This window comes from Desmodus rotundus, chromosome 1 (assembly GCF_022682495.2).
Source record: "Desmodus rotundus isolate HL8 chromosome 1, HLdesRot8A.1, whole genome shotgun sequence".
NCBI lineage: Eukaryota > Metazoa > Chordata > Mammalia > Chiroptera > Phyllostomidae > Desmodus > Desmodus rotundus.
In genome coordinates, this window is record NC_071387.1 from 114,543,258 (window position 1) to 114,564,485 (window position 21,228).

Consider the following 21,228-nt stretch of genomic DNA (forward strand, 5'->3'; position numbering starts at 1 on the left):
TGCACAGGGTTTATGTGCTATTTCCTTGTGTATAGAATCGGGTTAGGCATTTTGGCAGGAATACCACATATGTGATGTTATCTTCTCAATGTATCACGTTAGGAGGCACATGATACTGTCCTACTACAATGTTTAATCATTGCTTAAGTTGATGCCTGCCAGATTTCTCCGTATTCTCTTCTCCAAGTATCTTTCACCTACTGCAGAAGTAGGCAAACTTTTTCTATGATGGCCAGATAGTAATATTTTAGGTTTTATAGGCTGCATAAGGTCTCTGTTACATATTCTTTTTTTCTCAACCAGTAAAAATGTGAAAACCATTCTTAGCTCAAGAGCCATACATAAATAAACAAGGAGGCTGATAATTCTTATCTATATTAGTCCTTACTTCAGTGATTATAAAATGGTGTCTTAAAATTCTATCATTCTTTATACATTTATTAGTTAGCATTCCTCTACAAAAAGAACTGTCCTTCCTCTCCTCCCTTAAACATGTTTTTGGAATCAGTATAAAGTTATAAATCTGTGTCTATTTTTTAATGACTGCAAAAAATGCTGAATGTGTTAATTCATTATTCATCTAGAATTTACAGAGTGTGCCCTGGGTTAGTGACTGGGTGTATAATGTTATATATAAATAGATATATAGTCCCTGTCACCGTGGCACTTACCTTCTGGTGAAGGAAACAGGCATTAATTAAATGATCGCAAATGAATGTAAACTCTCAGCTGTAGTTGACTGTAAAGGGGAACATTTATCAGGAGGATATGAGCTGGTCAGGGCAGTCTGCACCCCTGAGGAGGTGATGGCCTGGCTGAGATCCGGAGGATAAGTACCATTACTTGCGAAAAGGTGCCGTGAGGGCAGAGTCCTGAGGACAAGGGAGCAACCTGGAGATGGGTGGGAGCTGGGCACACAGGTAGACCTAAATGACAACCTGCAGGGTGAAAAGGCAGAAAGAATGCACAGGAAAAAATAGTGTCAGATGAGCACAGAGAGGTCATGGAACCAGGCCATGGGTGGAGGACTGGGGGTCATTATCCATGGAAGAATTTGGATCTTCTTCTGGAGAGCAAAGTGAAGTGAAGGAAGTGTGATTTATAGGTGGAGTGGTGCCCAGACCAGATGAGCCTTTGAGAAAATCTCTGCCAGTGTGAGGTAGTGGGAAAGACCCATCAGTCAGCCAGCCAGCCAGCCAGCCCACTAGCCCTCAGTGAAGCTGGTAGAGAGAGGATGGCTACTTGGATAAAATGCTTTCTATTGGCTGTGAGAGAGGTCAGCAAATCGAAAAAATGTACAATACAAAATTAATGTGACTCTGAGTGTGGAACTATTCCATATTTTGATTGGGAGGTGGTCACATAGGTTTCTTTCTTCTTTCTTTTCCTTCCTTCCTTCCTTCCTTCCTTCCTTCCTTCCTTCCTTCCTTCCTTCCTTCCTTCCTTCTTTCCTTCCTTCCTTTCCTCCTCCCTCCCTCCCTCCCTCCCTCCCTTCTTTCCTCCGTCCCTCTGTCCCTCCCTTCCTCCTCACCTGAAGACACATTTTTCATTGCTTTTACTGAGAGGGGAAAGGAGAGAGAGAAACATGGATTGGTTGCCTCCCATTCACTCCCTAGGGATCTGGGGTCGTTTGTGCCCCAAGGGATCATATGCATCCAGACCAGGAATCAAACCTACAACCTAGGTACTTACCCTGACCAGGAATTGAACCTGCAACCTTTTGGTGTATGGGAGGACACTCCAATCAACTGAGCCACACCACCCAGGGCACATAAGTGTATTTCTATCAAAATTACCAAGTAAGCTTCAGGCACCTCTTTACATGCAAATTTTACTTAAAAACAATATCCTGTCAAGTGGGAAAGAAAGGTGCAAAACAATATACAAGGCTTGGTGTTATTAGTATAAAAAAGCAGCACCTGTCTGTACAATATCTCTGGCAGGGCACACAGGAAATAATAATAGTGCTTGCCTGGTGGGTGGGGAGCAGAGTATCCAGAAAACAGAGGTGCAGGGAGATGTTTTACTGAATATTGTTTTTTACTTTGGGGTTTTGAACTATGTGAAGGGACTTGGAGATGCACTGGGGATGGGGTCAGAGAAGAGAAAGAACGACTCCAAAGTGGTCTGGCCTCCAAAATAGAGGGTTATGTCAATTATTGAAGTAAAGGTACAAATAGAAGATATCAGATCTAGTGCAGAATTGCTGGGAAGTGGGGGGAGGAGGGAATGTGACCCAAAGCCCAGAACAGGGATTGGTCCAAGGCAGGAAGAGACACGGGGCCCTCCTTTCAGTGGGGGGAAGCAGGGCAGGACAGACAGACAAGGGTGGCAGGTGTGCATGGTGGGTGGCAATAAACATCACTTTTACATATATCTTTGTTGATTTTGCCACTGCTGACAAATTGAGAGGGATCGATACATTGCACTTTTTTCTCCCTTGAGTTAAAATTGTTTCAAATGCTGGGGTCAGGCAGGTGGGCATCAAAATGCCAGCCTCATTGTACTACACTTGGAATTAGGTAATTCACCACCTGGCCAGTCACTGGAGGTGAGGGATGCATGCAAGCTCAAAGCCAAACAGCGTCCTTTGCAGGCAGGAATAGCCCACGAGAGAGCACGAGGGGCTGAGCTACCAGGCCTTTTCTGTCTTCCAAATTTACCGATTAGAGAAGAGAGTGAGGAAGCAGTGTTCCACTAATTGATATGACTCCATGTGGAAACATGAAATCCAAAGGAGGTTCCCTGCCACTAACTTCAGTATTCCCATAAACATGTTTATTTCTCTACATTTCTACCAAAATTGGGTGTTATGAATACTTTTACATTTTTATCTGTTGAGTGGGCTAAAACTGTTACCTCATTATGGAGAGAGTTTTCAACTACAATTGCCTGGGACTCATTTTCATTGATTCTGATTCAGTTGGTTTGGCATTGCTTTCATTTGTGCATTTAAAAATGTTCAAAAATCTCATTCCTGGTAATCATGCTATGTATTGATAGTTACCACTGAAAAAGCTCTAACATTTTATTGGGGGGGTGTGAGATGCTGTCAGCAAATACTTCTCTCTACCTTTGATTATAAAATTGCTTTATTTCTAATATAATCCCTCCTTTTCCCAATCAAAGAGCTGAGGTACATTAAAATTGGTGGTGGTGGGTCCGCAGCCTCTGACCTGTAGCTGATCTGAGGTGAGGGAGAAACGTTACTCTTTCTGAGGCCCACCCTCACCTCCAGATCTCTGTCTGCTTCAGCTTGGCCTGGGGGGCGCTGGGAGGAGGCCCTGGCCTGCAGCACTGAGCCGGTTTCCCAGCTCAGGAAATGTGGTCAAGCCCCAGCATCCTATTTCATTTTGGTTCAAGTTGTGCTGTGTCTGGCAACTATTCTTCGCCATTTGTAGGAAAAGGTTAAGGTTGTTTGAAGTTTCGGTTTAGTTTTCATTTTAATTGTTAGTGCCTTTGTTGATTTTTGTAGGTTTCATGGAGGAGGCCTTAAAAATGTCTATTTATTCTGCCATATTTCCTGGAACAACTTCTTGTCTTCCCTGAATTTAAAAAAAAAAAAAAAAGCTCAGAAGTGTTTATGTTGAAAAGCAGTAATTTCTAGCTCTAGGCTTTCTCACCTGCCCTGAGGTGACTATGTTTAAACAGATGTTTCAGTATGCACAGATTAAATAATATGCTCAGACATTTTTCTCAATTTATAGATTTTAGATATTTTGATTCTGTTATACTTTTATTTCTATTTTTAGATCTTTGCTTACTTATTAGATCAGTCATATTGGGCTAGGCTATGTTTCTCATTCTATTTATTTTGCTTTATATATTTTGAGCTATTAGATATATCTAATTTTAGAAATATTATGTCTTCCTGGGAGATTAACACTTTTATCATCCCAAAGTGTCATTCTTTATCTTTAGTAATACTTCTTGACCTTGAAATTCACTTTGTTTGAAGGAAACTAGATTTTGGTGGTGAGCATGCAATAGAGAACACAGATTATGAATTATAATGCTGTACACCTGAAATTTAATATTATTTAATTTTTAAATAGAGTATGGCATAAACTAAGGATTAGAATTAATTCAATTCTGTGCCTCTGCAGTCTGTAAACAACCAACCAAACAGTAAACCAAGATACGGAGACTTAGAGGTCCAAGCTTCCGCAGTTCTTCCCTGATCCTTCCCATCAAGCTACCCCTCTATCTGTGTTATTAAAAGATGTAAATACAGTTCACTGCTGAGACAAATAGGAAAAAAATTCACTGTGTTTCATATTGGTGCACGCATGCCAGCTTTCTTTACTTAGTGTTTGCATATCCCATCCTTTCATGTCTGAAAATCCTCATATTTAACATGTATTTATTATAAGCAAAATCTAGTTGGACATTTGTGTATTCATATCTGATCTAACAACCTTTGACATGAAGTCAGAATATATTCAGTCCAATCATACTGAATGCGATTACTGCTTTATCTGGATTTCAATTTACAGTCTTCCTGTCTACTTTCCATTCATTTCATCTGTTTTATTTTACACCTTTCCTACTTTCTTCCTTTTTGTGGAATTAGTCAAGTATTTTTATTATTACACTTACCTTTTATTAGTTATACAGTCTTTCATTATTCTTTTATTGATTACCCTAGAGACTGCCACGTGGATCCCTGACCCCGGCATAAACGCTAAATTAGTAAATTTATCGCTTCAGTATGATGCCGAGGCCTGAGAAAACTTTCACTCCGTTTACCTCACCCCCGCTTTTTGTGTGGTTGTGATGTTTTATTTCTTCACATATTTAAAAACTTACCAAATGTTATAATGAAGGTGTATTATTGTTAGATTAAAATATAATATTTACTTAGATTTACTACATATTGTCCATTTCTAGTGCTCTGTGTTCTCTGTCTCCGTTCCTCCCTCTGGAATCATATTTTTTCTACCTGAATAACTCACTATAGCATAGAATGGTTGGCGACCAATCCTCTGTCTGTATGTCTAAAATGCATTTACTTCACCTTTAACTTTTTTAATCATAGTTTTTTTAAGGCTTCACTTTTTTGTGTGTTTTAAAAATCAACTATATTGAGGATAATTTACACATAATAAAATGCACTCATTTTGGGGGTGCAGTTTGATGAGTTTTGACAAATGTAGAAACCTTTGTAACTATCACCATTATCAAGACGAAAGCATTTCCGGCAGTCAAAGACTCCCTCTGCCCCTTTGCCCCTTTGCCGTCAGCGCCCCTCCCAGTCGCTACTGCAGGCATCCGTTGACTTACTTTCCCGTCACCATAGATTTGTTTTGCCTGTTCTAGAGTTTCATAAGAATGAAAAAATGGAGTATATATTCTTTTCTGTCTGGCTTCTTTTACCCAGAATAGTGTTTCTGAGATTCGACCATGTCGTTCTGGGTATCTAATTCATTCCTTTTAGTTGGTGAGTAGTAGCTCACGGTATGAAGATCCTTATCTATTCACCTATTCCCGAACATTTGGATGGCGTCTAGTTTGGGCTGTTAGGAACATTCTACTCCAGTTTTGGGGTAGAGCTGCTATGAACACTCATGTAAAAATCGTGTAGTGGGCTTTATTTCTCTAAGAAAGATACCTAAGCTGAAATTACTGAATCTGGGGAAGTTGTGTGTTTAACTTTATAAGAAACAGCCACACAGTGTTTTTAAATTATCAAACTACTTACATTCCCTGCAGCATTGTATGGAAGTTCCAGTTGCTCCACATTTTTGTCAACACTTGGTCATGTCATGTGTTTTAATTTTACCATTCTATTGGTTGTGGTTTGATTCCATTGTGGTTTTAATTTGCATTTCCTGATGACTAAAAATGTTGGGCATTTAAAAAATGTGCTATTGGCCATTCGTATGTCTTGTGAGGTGTTATTCTAAACCTTTGTCTATTTTAAAAATTGAGTTATTGTCACATTATTGAGTTGCAAGACTATATATATAATCATACATCATGTATAATAATTATATATAATGTTCACCTGTTTGTGACATGTCTTTTCATTTTTTCAAAGGTGTCTTCTGAAGAGCAGACAATTTTAACTTTGAGGAAGTAAAATGATCATTTCTTTTTATTACGTGTGCTTTTTGTGTCCTGTTTAAGAAATTTCTGCTTGCTCAAGTTTGCAAAGATTTCTCTGTTTTCTTTCAAAAGTTCTGTGGCTTTGGTTTTTACATTTAAGTCTACAATCTACTTTGAGTTAACTTTTTGTGTATGGGATAAGGTTAATATCAAAGTTAAATTATTTCTACATGAACATCCAGTGTCCAGCAAAGTTTGATGAAAAGACTATTCTTTTCTCCACTTAATTAACTTGGCACTTTTGTCAAAAATTGACTGATCATGTATGTGTAGATCTACTCCTTATCTAGTATGTGCCTTGGATCTTCCTGTTTATTATTTTGCTAAAACCACAATCTCTTGATTAGCTTTACAGTAAATCTTGAAATCAGGGAGTTCTTTCCAACTTTCTTCTCTTTAAAAGTTTATTTGGCTATTTATTGCGTGTCCTCTGAATTTATATATAAATTTTAGAACTAGTTGTCAAGTTCTGCAGAAAAAGCTTTTTGGCATTTTGATTTGGGCTTGTAAAGATCAATTTATTTTTGATCTTTACTTTCTCTCAACAGTGTTTTGTAGTTTTTAGTATACAGATTTTGCACTTATTTTGTCAAACTTATTCCTAATTTTTCATGTTTTTGATACTATTATAAATGATGCTAGTTTTTAAAATTTCATTTTCCAATTTCTTATTTGTGGTATTGATCTTTTATCTTATGACCTTGCTAAAGTTACTTATTAGTTCTAGCAGCTTTCTTTTGCAGATTCCTCAAGATTTCTATGTACGTACTTATGTTGGCTTTCAATGAAAACAATTTTACTTTTTTCTTACTAAAATATATGCACTTTATCTCTTCTGATTGCCTTATTTTACTGTTGGGTCTTTCAACAAGTGTTCAGTCAAAGCCTGTTCCTGATTTTAAAGGGGTAGCTTTCACCTTTGGCCATTTGGTGTGACGGTAGCTGTAAGTTTTTGTAGATGTTCTTTATCAAGTTCTATTCTTACTTTCTGGGACTGTTTATGATAAATGTGTGTGGACCTTTGTTCAGGGCTCTTCATGTATGCATGAGGACGAGCATGATTTTCTTCTTCTCTGAATGTGATAAATGACACAAATTCATTTTTTAAAAAATTTCAACCAACTTTGTTTGCTTGGGAAAATTCACTTTTTCAAGTTATAGTATCTTTTTTATTCATTGCTAGGTTTAGTTTACTAATATATTGTTGAGGCTTTTGCATTGATATTAATTTTCTTGTAAAGAATTTATTTGATTTTATTTTGGTAACAGGGTAACACTGACCTCATAAAGTGATGAGACATATGATCCTCTATTTTATGAAAGATTTTTATAATACTGGTTGTTGATACTCATTCAATGTTTGCTAGGATTCACCAGAGAAGTCATCTGGGCATGAAGGGGTTTCTTTCTGTTTTTGGAAGGAAGAGGTTATTAATCATGAATTAAATTTCTTTCAGAGATAAAGGGCCATTCAGGTTTTCTATCTCTTCTTGGATCTGTTTTGTTAACTGGTATCTCTGAAGGAATTGTTCTATTTTATCTTTATTAAATTTATTGGAATAAAGTTGTTTATAATATTCTTTTGTTATTTTTAGTATCTTGAGGACCTATAATGAAGCCCCTTTCATCATGTATAATCTTGGTACTTTTGTTTTCTCCGCATCTTAAAGTCAGGTTAGATAGAGATTTATCAATTTTATTGACATTTATATTAATTATTTTCTATTGTTTATCCATCTTCTATGTTACTTTTTTCTGTTCTTATTTTTATTATTTTCTTCCCTCTGTTTTCTTTGGGTTCATTTTGCTTTTTTCCCCCTTGCTTCTTAAAGTGGAATCTTAGAATATTTGTTTTGTTTTAAAGTTTTCATCTTTTTCTAAAATAAGCATTTTAAGCTTTAATTTTTCCTCTCAGCACTGTTGTAGCTTCATCCCACAAATTTTAAAATACTGTGTTTTCATTTTATTTGGTTCAAAATATTTTTAAACTTCCTCTGTGGTTTATTCTTTGACTCATGCATTGTGTGAAACTGTGTTTTACTTACAAAATATTTGAAGATTTTTCAGGTATCTTGTTGTTATTGATTTCTAATATATTTCTACTATGGTCAGAGAAGGTTTTCTATGATCTCAATAGTTTTGTATTGAGAATCCATCTGTGGCCCAACATATGGGCTATATTTTATGTACATTCCATGTGTACTTGAAATGGCTGTATGTCTTACTGTTATAGACAGAGTACTTTATTAATTCAATTTAGTCAAGTTATTGCTAGTGTTCCACAAGTCTTCTATATCTTTACATGTTTTATCCATTCTGAGAGAATGGTGTTAAAGTATCCCACCGTGTTTATGGACTTGTTTTTTTTTTTAAAGATTTTATTTATCTATTTTTAGACAGAGGGGGAGGGACGGAGACAGAGAAAGAGAGAAACATCATGTGGTTGCCCCTACTGAGGCCCTGGCCCACAACCCAGATATGTGCCCTGACTGGGAATCAAACTGGGGACCCTTTGGTTCGCAGGCCAGTGCTCAGTCCACTGAGCCACACCAGCCAGGGCCGGACTTGCTGTTTTCTTCATGTATTGTGCTTCATGTATTTTAAACCTTCATTATGAGTACATTTGAAATGTTATATTTTCTTAACAAATTGACCATTTATCATTATGAATTAACCCTATTTATCTTTGGCAGTATTTCTTATCTGATATTAATATAACTATTTCATCTTTCTTAGATTAATGTTTTCATCATGTCAATTTTTTAAATCTTTGTACTTTTAACCTACCTGTGTTTGTATATTTTAAAAGTGTTTCTTATAAACAGTCTTACTATATGTTTATACAGCCTGATGGTCTCTGCCTTTTAATTATAGCATTAGACTCTGTAAATGAAATGTAACCCGCAATATATTTAGGTTTAAAGCTACCATCTTGTTGTTTCTCTTCTATTTGTCCCACCTATTTTTTTGTTCACTTTTTTCTCTTTTCATGCCTTCTTTGGCATTAATTGTTTTCCACTATTCCATTTTTTCTCCTGTATTGGGGATTATTTGCTACATCTCTTTGTGCTCTGGAATTTACAAGATGCACTGTCAATATATATCAGCCTAATGTTAAATAACACTATACTGCTCATAGATACTGCATGTTACAACTGTATAGTAGAATAGCATGCTTCCATTTTCTCTCTCCTATCCTTTGTGGTGGTGTTGTTATATACATTTTACTTGTACAAATATCTTAAATTCCATAATAGATGGGTATTATTTTTGTTTTAAAGTCAACTGTCTTTTAAAGGAACGTAAAAGTGAGAAAAATGATTTAAATTCACTCACCATTTCCAACTCTCCTCATTCCTGACTTTTTATCTGTTACCATTTTACTTCAGCCTGGTAGCAATAAATTCTTTTACTTCTTGTTTATCTGAAAAACTCTTTATGTCACCCACATTTGGAGAATATTTTTGCTGGATACAGAATTTTAGGGATTTTTGTTTTCTTTTTAAGCTTATTCAAGATGCTGTTTGATTATTTTCTAGCTTGCATTGTTTCTGAAAAGAGGTTGATGGTTTCTTATTCTTTGTCTTCCTGATACACATACCGTGTGCCCTTTCCCTCTGGTCCCTTTAAGATTTTATTCTTTGCCATTAGTTTTCAATAATTTGATCACGATGTACCATGGTGTGATTTTCCTTGTTTTTATCCTGCTTGGGGTACACTAAGCCACTTGGATCTGTGTATTTACAGCTTTTATTGAATTTGGAAAATTTTATCCATTATTTATTCAAAAATTTTTTTCTGCTTAACTTCCTCATGTCCCTCTCTCTCTCCCTTTTCTTTTCTTCCTCTCCCTCTCTCTTCCCCCTACCCCCCCCATACACATTTCAGACTTTAAAATCCAACTTGTTAAATCGCTTCATGTCTCACAGGTAACTGTCATTTTCAGCCTTTTTTTTTTCTTTCTGTGCTTCAGTCTCTAGTGCTATGTTATCAGGTTCACTTTTCCTTTTATCTACAGCATCAAATCTTATGTCATGACCATCAAACAATCTTTAATATTAAAAATTAAACTTTCAGCTCTAGAATTTCATTTGCTGTTTAAATAGTTTCCGTTCTTTTGTTTATTGTGTTCATGTGTTCCTATAATTTCTTGAGCATATTTACAATGGCTACATGAAAGCCCCTGTCTGCTAATTTCATCATTCCTCTTATTTCTGCTTCTGTTCTATGGGCACTGTGAATGTTATGTTGTAGAATTTCTGGATTTTGTTTTTGTCTTTTAAGAGTTTTGAAGTTTTTTTGTTAGGCAGGTAAGTTACTCGAGAACCAGCTTTATCCATTTGATAATTTGCAAAGCTTTTTTAGCGTAGTAAAGAGCTTCTAATCTAATACTATTTCAGTCCTACTGCTTAGGTACAATCTACCTGGGTCTCTACTGTAATCCCAGGTGTTCTCTTTTTATTTAAATAAATATTTATTGTTATTCTATTACTGGAGAATATTATGCGAAGTGAAATAAGCCAGACGGTGAAAGACAAATACCATATGATCTCACCTATGAGAGAAGCCTAATGACAAAACAAATGACAAAATAGAACCAGAGGCATGGAAACAAGGAACAGACTGGCAGTGGGCAGAGGTGAGCAGGGAGGGGGATAAGGGTGGAAAGAAGGGGAAGGGACTTGTTAAGTTACATGTATAAATGACACATGGACATAGACAACAGGGTGGGGATTGTATGTAGGACCAGGTGTTCTCTCTATTCAGGTTCATCAGAACTTGAATGTCTTCCAGTACTTTCTTACCTCTAGAAACTGTTCAACTTACAGCTCTCTACCAACTTTTTGCCTGACCACATGGAATTTTATCCTATATATGCACATCTTAGTTGTTAGTCGGTAACTCTAAAGAATCCCTATAAAGATATTCTCAGCTCTTTACCTACATAGCTTTCTCTTTTCACATTTCTGATTTATAAATTCTAGTTACCTAAGCCTTCACAAACTCTCATCTCTGTCTCCTCGCCTCAGTGGGGCCACTGTGCTCTGTTTTGGTTTATTTTCCATTTGCAGTGGTATGGGAAATGCCCGCATGCAGAAAGCTGGGCCACTGCGGGGCTCACCTCATTTGTTTCTCTTCTCACATGGATCACAGACCTGCATTGGTTATTATCTAATTATTGGAAATTTGTGTATTTTGTCTAGTTTTCTAGTTGTTAAACAGTTGGGAGGCAAGTCCAGTACTAGCTCAGAAACAAAAAACCCTCAGCTTTCCTTTTTCATGTGAATATTCACAGCATTCAGAGTTTTAGGTGGACAGTTATTTTCTTTTAGACTGTTAAAAATTATATCAATGGTTGCAAGTTTTATAATTTTGAGAAGTTATCTGTTTGTCCTCTGAAACTAGTGTGTGTGTGTGTAAAGGAGAGTGGAACTGGCATCTTTTAATATTTTGTCTTTGGTCTTTAGAAATGTAATTACGATTGCCTACATGTGGTTTTCTTTGTATATTTCCTGCTTGGAGTTTCTACAACCTCCCAAATGTATGGCTTAATGTCTTTATCAATTTCGGAAAACTTGCAGCTAATATTGCATCACTTCCTTCTTTCTCCCCTTTCAAGACTTCAATTAAACGTTTGCCTTTTCACCATGTTCTTTGTCTCTCTTAAGTTCTTTTCTCTATTTTTCATTCTTTCTTCTGTTTATAGTTTAGTAGAATATTTTCTTCTGGACTAACAGTTCATTAATCTTTTCTGCCTTATCTAATCTGCTTTATATACACGTATGGAGTGCAATTTTGTTGGGTTTCAGAACTACTATTTTATTTTTCTTAGTAAATTCTACTCCTTTCTTGATGAATTTCTGTCTTGTCATTTATTTCCTTGAACATTTATTGTAACTGTTTTATGTTTTTTAATGTTTGTTTGCTATAATTTTAATAATGGATCACCTACATTTTTATTGTCTGTTTTTTCTCTTGATTTTTTTCTAATTTGGCCCTGCCATCTGGCATGTGTGGAAAATTTTTATTAAATGCCAGATGTTATTCTTAAAACATTGTAGTGGCTCCACATGTTGTTCTCTCCCCTCAGAGAGACTTCAGTTTTCATCTGGCAGGCAGTGGGCGTTGATGTAGATTACCCTTTGCTAATCAGTAATGGAGGTAATTTGGAGATAGATACGCATCTCTGAAGGCTTGGGTTTGCCCTTAGTCGTAGTGGATACAGTCTGTCAAGACCTTCGACTGAAACCCTGGGTTTATCAGTGCCCTTGCCGCTTGGGAGGTTCTACACTCCAATTATTGTTCCGTTGGCATTATGAGATTCCTGAGTATTGTCCTTCACTGTACAGTCACTTCGCTGTTGCTTCGTTTCTTTTCTTTGCCTTTTACCCTGTGCAGTATCAAATGAGGCAAATATCGTCAGGAAGAAAATGGAGCAGAACGATACTACAACTTTTCTGAGGTTTTCTTTCCCTTGGACTTTCGTCTCTCAGATCCTGGCTATATTGGTAGCCCTGAAAACCTGATTATTTTCTCTCTTTGCCTATATTACTCTGAAGATCTCAGAGATTACTTTCTTTTTGGCCTTTTGGTTCAAAGCTACTTGGAAACCAGCTCTTCCAAAAGGAAAGGCAGCAGAGAATGTCAGGCCAACACCAATGACTTTCTCTTGTCTCTGGACTCTTGGGCTCATTCTTGAGTTCTTAACTTTGATTCCATTTTTTTTTTCATTGGCTAAGACAAGTCTTTGAGTATTTTTTTTCCAGAAAAAGTAAAAAGCCATCTATTTTCTCCCCGGTTTCATTAGAAAGGTATTTTTCTCTTATTTTATACATGGTAACCACCTCAGTGAATGTACAAGTCCTGGATGAGACAATTTGACCCTTTAAGTTTATTGGTTCATTTTTCTTTTGTGATTTACTGCTACATACAGTTCCTGAAACCAACCTTGTTTTCTTTCTTTGATGATAACTTGTTTTTTCATAGTTGATAATTTGAAGTTTTCTCTAGCATAGAATTAAAAAAATTATCACCATATATGTCAATATAATTTCTTTTTATTAATAATCATGTAACAGAGTGAACCATTAGTTTTTTTAAAGCAGTGTGTTATTCTTGTAGGTATACTCTCTACATTTATTGCCTTGAAATAAAATAAATACAGGACATTTTTCTCATTTTTTAAAATAGTAAGCTAATATTAAAAATATTTATTGTAGAACATTCATATGAAATGTTTCTAAAAACTGTAAGTCCTCCAATACTGATTCTCCGGAGTTAGTCAGGTGACATGTAGCATTTCAGTTATAGCCCATGCAGATATATTATGTTCATCTGCATACAAAGCTTTTCTTTTATAAATGGTATCATGCAAGTTATTTTGCAACACTTCACAATATAGTTTGAACATCTCATCTAGTCAGCAAATTTTTCAGTTTATTTATGGCTGCATAACAAATCACCCCGAATTAAGTAGCTTAAAGTAACAATTTATTACTACCTCTTTTAGTCTGTGGGTCAGGAATTTAGATAGGGCATAGTGGAGATGGCTTCTCTCTGTCCTATAATATATGGGACTTCAGCTCAGACAATTCTGTGGCAGGTGCTTGAGTAGATGGGGACCAGACAGATTTCTCTCTCTCTCTCCCCACTTCCCCATCTCATTGCCTTCACACATCTTCTCCACACAGCTAGCTTGGGCTGCCTCACAGCCTGATGGCCTCAGGGTAATTGGACTTCTTAGATGGTAATTCTGGGCTCCATGGGTATTCCAAGGGACAGGAAGTGAAAGCTTCGAGTTTCTGAAGTTGTAGGCCTGGAAACTGGTCAAAGGAACTTTATTTTATCAAAGAAGTAACAGATTTGGTTCAGCTTCAAGGATAGGGAAAAATAGATCTCAACTCTTTATTTTTTTAAGATTTTATTTATTTACTTTCAGAGAGAGGGGAAGGAAGGGAGAAAGAGAGGGATAGAAACATCAGTATGTGGTTGCCTCTCGCACACCCCCAACTAGGGACCTGGCTCGAGACCCAGGCATGTGCCCTGACTGTGAATTGAACTGGCGACCCTTTGGTTTGCAGGCTGGTGCTCAGTCCACTGGGTTACACCAGCCAGGGCAGATCCCAGCTCTAAAAGAGAGAATTTGTGGCCATATTTAATTTACCATAGTAAAAAGTTATTTACATTATTACAACATGAACCCCCCCCCCCCAGAAACATCTTAAAGCCTTAAAATTTCTCACCTCTTGTGGAACAAGGCTCAGGCTTGATGTCCTGGACCTGTTCCTCTAAAGCAGGTTCAGTTGAATAAATCTCCTTGGGTGAAGTTCTCAATCTGAAGATCTGTGAACTAAAAAGACAAGTTATCTCCTCCCTCCTCTTCCCTAAACACTCAACATACACCAGTGAGGCAAATATATAGTAACTGTAATAAACAGCTCATTCAATAATGGAGGGTATGAGAGGTGTTTCTTGTAGCAGTGACTGGTTCATAGCAATTTTGAAATCAGTCTGGGAATATGTCATCCATTCCTTAATTCAGGCCCAGTCCTGTGTCTCAGGAATAATTCTCCATGGCTCTTGACATCACCTTTTGGGCTCTTAGTTCCCTTATCTGAGTCATTCTCCCCCTCCCGTTAGAAATGGTCCCTGTTTGCAGCCTGTTTATTGTCTCTTGGATTCAGGATTCAATACTTCCTTTCATTTTTTACTGTCTTTGTCCCTTCAGTCCCAAGCTAGTATACTTTATTTAAAAACATTGAAGGCTTCCTGTGATTCAAATTATAATCTACCCATTAGGCAAAAGTCATATTTATGAACCTCTTTAAGAATAGAACCTTCTCTCAGTTCCCAGTGAGGCTGCTGAGGGACCATGTCTATAAGATCCTCAGAAACTCTTTTAGACACGCCCTTCAATATGTGTGAAGTCTTAACGAAGTACCTTATAGCCCCATCCTTAGCTTAATCTTTATTTGGAGACCACATTTTATTGCCCTGGGTTTGAAGTTTTCACTTGGAGATACCAGAATGAGAAAGCTATCCTTTTTAATTCAGCAAGTCCTAGTTCTTTCTATTTCCTCTAAGTTCTACTCAAAAACCAAAGTAGTTTCTGCTTTAACTTATCTCTGCTTCTCTTTTAGCATAGGCAACTAGAAAAACTCAGTTGACACTTTCTCATTCAACTGGGAGATCTCCTTAGTCAGATGCATGAGTTCATTAGGTATCCTTTCTACTTGTCACATCTTGCTGTCATACCAGTATATGACTCAGGTGCTCTTTTCCCCAGCTCCCAGCAACAGTTTTCTTGGTGTTCTCTGAGTCCCCTCTCAGAGTCTCCCGTTATCTTGCAGCTTTTGTTAAGGATCTTTCAGGGCACTTCTAGCTTCTCCCCATTTTCTAGTCCCAAAGCCAGTGTTTTAAGTTTTTGTTACAGCAGCATTCTACTTCCAGACACCAAATTTTGTTCTGGTATCTGTTGCTGCCTAACAAACCACTCTCAAACTGCTTGTCTCAAAGCAGAGAATGTGTTGGGAAGAATCCAAAGTATTCTATGCTCTGTTTTTAATGGAATACAAGAAAAACTTTACCCTCCAACATATGCTTGCCCAAATAATTTTTCCTTTTCTGCCTAATTCTGTTTGGAATATAACCCACCACTTTATCACTCCTACCCTTGGCTGCCTTGGGCACTGGAAGTAGATTTACTTACTGAAGGTAAAACAGAAGAAGGAAGGCTAGGGGAAGGGGAGAGGTAGAGGCAGGAATGACTTTGGCCATGTGGTAAGGTAGCAATTGTCCAGGTGTCTGGTTTGTGTACCTCTGAGTCCCAAAGCTAGAGGCAGGTGGTTGAATAAAGTTAATGTTTATTTCTAGCTGTTCCCTGAAGGGCTGAATTATTCTGGGTTGGACAGAGTGCTTATGCTATACCCAGCTGGAAATTTTTCATAAAGGAAAGTCCTTCTCACCCATTTTGTTTTATGTTGATTTGAGCTCCAATTCTTACAATGGTACAAGATTTTCTTTGGTAGTTTAATAAAAAGGAGCAGACACATTTTGACCCTGACTAAGTATATATTGAACAAAAGAATAAAAGTTGGTGCAAGGGTCTCAGGGCCTTCGACACTGCAACTCCCTTAACGTGGAAGTCTCCAAATCATCATAGTTGGTGAGAGTCGGGAAACTGCATTAGGCTTGCTCACCAAAGCTTGCCACCTGGCTTCTCCAGTTCTTGAGGTCCCTTGAGCTTAGTATCCTCAGATCCCCCCACCCCCCCTCCCCCGCCCACCCCGCCCCGCTGCCAGGTAATGTCTTAGATATGTGTCACTCACTAATTTATGCTAACACCTGTTGAAAGCTTATGTTAGGCCTGGAACTGAGTTAGCTGAGGGGACTGCTATTCCTGTTATCACATTGAATCTTTCCAACACGTTTATGGTGGGGGGATAAGTACTGTAATTATTCCCATTTTACAGATGAGGATGGTTGTGATTTGGAGAGAACAACTTGCCCAAATTCACACAGGCAGTAAGTGAGAGCAGAGAACTTCTGCCAGAGGTGTCCCACCCTGGTTAAACGGGGACCCCAACCTTCTACTATGATGCGTGTATATAGACTGGCCAAGGGGCTTTGGTGACACAGTTGCCATCCAGAAAGTGACATACAATTGCTCACATAAAACACAGACTGGTACAAGATGCAGCTGTCACCAAACTAATAGATAAGAGGGAAAGATCATACCAAGACACCACTAACTCTATCAGTTCATCTGTCCACAACCCTTCATGGAAACTCTTGGAAACACCTTCTATGCACATCTCTTCACTATGTACATAAGATTCAGCTGGTGGCTCAAAAGATTATAAGATAACTTGGAAAGTGGAGCTGCTACAAGAAAAGGTAATAATAATACAGAGTAGCAAATGCTAAATGACAAAGGTGTGGTACTCTTAACAAGTGCTATAGGGACTCAGGAACCACACCCAGACTGCAGGCCAGGAGATGCAGGTAAGGAGGGGACCCTGATTAACTTGTGCTGCTGGCTGGCAGTGCCAATGCCCACACTTCCTTGACAGCTGTACCAGCCAGCAGAAAGGTGATGGCTGAGCTGTTTGGGTGAGATGCTTGTGGCAGTATTGCCTGCTTCATTTCTGATTGGTGTAAGAATTTTTATGCTCCATCTTTTCTTTGATTCTGGGAATTGGAGTTGTCTGAGCTGGTGAGCAGTCTTTCTGCCACCTGGAGCAGGCAAGAAACGGGAGAACCTGGAAAGGAGAGTGCTGTAAAGAAAGGCTAGCATGCTCCAGCCTGGTGGGTTGTTCTTTCTCCGATGGCACACCCGGGGAGGAGCAGAAAGGAACTGGCAGGCTTCTGAGTTTGTCAGTGGGACAGTCTGAGATCCACCTTGCTATTTTCATTTTTACTTACAACACAAACCTTCGTTTCACTGTGTATTCCCTCAGCCTCCGGGCACATGAGAGGTAGACAAGTGGGAAATAGGAAAGGTGACTGGAGACTCTAAATTAAGCTAATATGCTGTCCTTGAGGCATGGGGCAGAAGAGAAAACAGGGGTCTGTCTGCGAATGGACTTGACAGAGGTCAGCGCTGGGCAGGTTGCAGATAGTCTTCAAGATTTCTAGCTCACACCTGTGTCCAAGCACCCTCTCTCCCTCATCAATCTACTATTTGACCTTGGAGATTGGCGCGCGGCGGCCAAAGACGTGCCTCCCTAGTTAGCGGTAGGGGTGGGTACGCCAGTCCTCCACTTGGTCCACCCATTTCGGCTGCCCCAGCACGGACGCAGGTGTGATTGTGGCCCAGGGGTGTGGGCGCTGGGTATGAAGTAGTTAAGGTGGGGGGCGCCTGGGTGAGTTGTCCAATACCGAGGAACAGCAGTTTGCCAGAGTTAACGTGGGCAGCTTCTTTGGGTAGGAAAGGAAGGAGGACCGTCTGCCAAGCTCCAGCTCGCCCCCCGCGTGTGCCTGTGTGTGCGCGCGTGAGTGTGAGTGAGCGCGCCGAGGCGTTCCTCAGGTTGCGCTGCCTGGAAACCAAGGGAGCTTGGTTATTGGCAAGGCGACGGAGTGGGGGTGGGGGCTCCCCGACCCTGGGAGAAGCTCGGCGCGGGCTGCGGAGGCGAGCTCTGAACCCCGGCTCCCCTCGCGCGCTAGGGCAGAGCGGGGCGGGCACTGCAGGAGGCCTCCAGGCCCCTGGGGGCCCGCCGGGGAGGAGCTGGGGTGGAGGCCGAAGCTGCATGGAGTTTCTAGGGCGCGCAACTCCAGCGGAGCCTCGGCCACTGGGCTCCCGGGCGCAGCGAGACAGCCGCGCACATGGGCTGAGACCGCGCACCGGGGCTCTGCACGGCCAGCGGGAACGGGAGGGGTAGAGGAGCGCGCCGTGCCGGGGTGCGGGGCACGCGTCCCCAGACGGGAGCCGAGGACAAGGACAGGGAGGCACGCGCCCAGATAGCGCTCCCAGCCGACGAGGGGCTCGTGCCGGCTCGGCGCGCGCTTGGGGAGCGGCCTGGGGCGCCGTGGGAGCCGGCGGCAACGAGGATGCCGGCGCGGGGACGCGGCTGCCGGCTGGGTGTGTGAGCGTGCGGCGGAGAGCTGCCCGCCGGCGCCCGCATCCGCGCCACCCCCTCCCTGCGGGCCTCGGAGGGAGCCCCCAGCACCGCGCCTCCGCGTTACCGAAACCGGGCTTGGGGGCTGTGGGCCCGTGCGGCCGGCCCCGGCCCCTCGAGAGGTGAGTGGTGCCTCCCTCTTGCCCCCTCCCCTAGTCTCCTGTCCTCCTTCCCCCTGCGTTCTCGTCCCTCCCTTCAGTGCCCAAAGCCCACCGCTGTAGCGGCCCGGGTCTCTGGAGTGGGCGGGCAGGCGGGCGGCTGACAATGCTTCCCATACCTGTTGGCCCGGGCAGAGGGCATCCTAGCTTGCCAGAGCCACCTTGCTCTCCCTTGGGGTGGTTCCTGGACGCCCGCCGGGGACGTGGCGCTGGGAAAGGGGCAGTGGGTGTCCCACTTGCGTGTCTTGGAACTGTGCGGGCTGTAGGTTGGAGCTCGGCGCCTGGGCGGTGGGAAGGGAAAGGAGGGCAGGGGAGCCACACCGCAGCCCAGGTGGGTGAGCAGCGTGGCTTCCAGGTCTTCGGGAAGCCGGGAGTCATGGCGATCAGGCGAGGCGGGAGGCGGGAGGCAGGATTCCCTCCACCTCCAGTCCCCAGCGCTGGCTGCTCGCCTTCCTGGGCGCACGCTCCTAGCCGCCACCGGATCCGGGTCTGGGGCCCTGCGGATAACTGGGAAGGCCTCTGGCAGCCCAGAATGGGACCTGGTTACTGCTAAGCTGGCCCCTGGGCCCCAAGCAGCTCCATGGGTCCCGCGCCTGGGCAGCGGCGGGCTCCAGCTCTCAGGGTAGTTCGGTTTGAAACGCGCGTTCTAGCCTCCCTGGACTGGCGCCACAGGGAGTGAACTTCCTCAGACTTGGCCTGAGGGCGCCTAGGCAGCAGCAGGTAGTTCTGGGACCGGGCTAGGGGCAAGGGCGAGTGGGAACGTCTCACACCGGCGGGACGATCGTGCGGAGGGTGAACCGAGGGGTTCGTTTTCCTTCCTAGGCTCCAGCCACGTGCGCCCTCTGTCCCCATCCGCAGCAGCATTTCCCACTGCTCTTTTTGCTTCGGGGAGGCGAGTGTGAGCAAGGCGCCTTTCTTACAGTTGGTTTGAAGCCCTTAGCCCAGGTGAACTGCTGACTGCAGTTCCTTGGGTCTCAAGACCGGGGCGCCATCCCCAACCCCTGGAGCCTGGTTTTCGCAGAAAAAGGAGACTTTCCTGGGCTCGGAGAATAGCGGCTCAGCGCCGACTTTCTGTGGCTGTGTTAGGTCGCGAAGTCTGATTAGTATTAATAACTATACTGTAGAGTGAATAAGAGCAGCCCCGTGAGAGAGGCGACGTGACCTTCTCTGGGAGAATGGTTAGATCTCTGCCCTCTGTAGGTCCACACACACATCTGTGCAAAGGCGAACACTCCTTACCCGCAGAATTTTCATATTCTGCTTCTTTAACTGCTGACTTTCAGTCAAAAAGATAAACTCTTTTCCAGTTCAGGCATCAGAGCTTCGGAAAGGATTTTAAAGCCATTTGGTGTGAAATTGTCTTGAGGCTAGAGCAGGACAATTTTTTCCTTTTTAATTTTCTATCAAAGCTCGGGTCCAGCTCTCCTCCTTGGCTTGTTGGTGGTTTTTATGTCATCTCCGTGGGGTGGAAGGAAATGTTGCTGGGGTCCCAATTTTATTTGCTACTTAGGTCTCTGAGGCTCTGACTGAAGCCTAGATGGCAACTGAGACACCCCCCCTGCCCCGCCCCCGTGCTTGCAGCTCTGACACTCAGTTTAGGGTTCATTCTTGGGCTCCAGGAGCTGCATGCCTTCGCTAGTCTCCTAGGCAGTGGGCGGTGGCCCCCACGAGTGCCCCGTGGATGCCCCTGGGCTGCGTTCCCCCAGCGGCCTGCTCTGCTGGAAGCCCACAGCCAGGCCCTCCTTTCTGCGCTCACTGCAGAAGTGTGGGCTTCTCATGGCGGGAGCTGCCTGAAGAACAGCTATGTTTACTGAGAAGCTGGTCTACGACACTGAAGTTGGTTACTGGATACATCCAAGTGGAGTAATGAAAACAAAACTCCAGAAACCCAATCCTGCGGCTATTTTATTGGAGGAGCGCTAAATCCTCTTAGAATTGTTCATCAAGATCACCTTTCTGTGAACTCAGAACGGAACTATTGCCAGTAATCAGGCCTCAGTGAGGGTGCAGAATAAGGGCTTTTTAAAAGGAAAATAATTTAATTCAGCTGGTTCTGTGGAGAAAATGATGGGCAAGGCTAGATGAAAACACACCACTCCCTTTCCTCTCTAAAGGCTGGTGGCGATTGGGGTGGAATGAGGATGTGTGTGTGTGTGTGTGGCAGCTGATTGGTTGATTTTAACATTGAAATCCACAGTGGGAGGCCTCTGATCAGTGCTTAATGTTGGGGAGGGTTGGGTTCTTATCTGGACATTTCTTTCCCATAGCGAGTGGATGTTAGGCTCCTAGGTCATCAGCCAGCGAGAGAAGTGTCTGTGCGCTGGTTCTTGAGCCTGCCATCCCGG

General features: G+C 41.7%; 1 protein-coding gene and 1 long non-coding RNA gene across 7 annotated transcripts in view; one reads left to right on the top strand and one right to left on the bottom strand.

The window, feature by feature from the left end:
- CALN1 (calneuron 1) overlaps window positions 1–21,228 on the top strand; it is a 480,999-nt gene that overhangs the window by 85,929 nt on the left and 373,842 nt on the right. The window contains exon 1 of one of the 5 annotated variants that reach the window (XM_053929789.1): window positions 18,155–18,847. The exons of the other annotated variants lie outside the window; for them this stretch is intronic. The gene's annotated coding sequence lies outside the window, so the exon portion shown is untranslated. Of the gene's footprint in view, window positions 1–18,154; window positions 18,848–21,228 lie in introns of those variants that run through there. 5 annotated transcript variants of the gene reach the window in all.
- LOC139441128 (uncharacterized) lies at window positions 13,557–19,331 on the bottom strand. 2 transcript variants are annotated; one of them, XR_011651549.1, is made up of 3 exons: window positions 19,003–19,331; window positions 14,352–14,458; window positions 13,557–13,931 (listed from the first exon to the last, which is right to left on the bottom strand). It is a non-coding gene; the product is annotated as an uncharacterized lncRNA (long non-coding RNA). The 2 variants fall into 2 exon arrangements; XR_011651548.1 differs by lacking the exon at window positions 13,557–13,931 and adding an exon at window positions 14,152–14,237.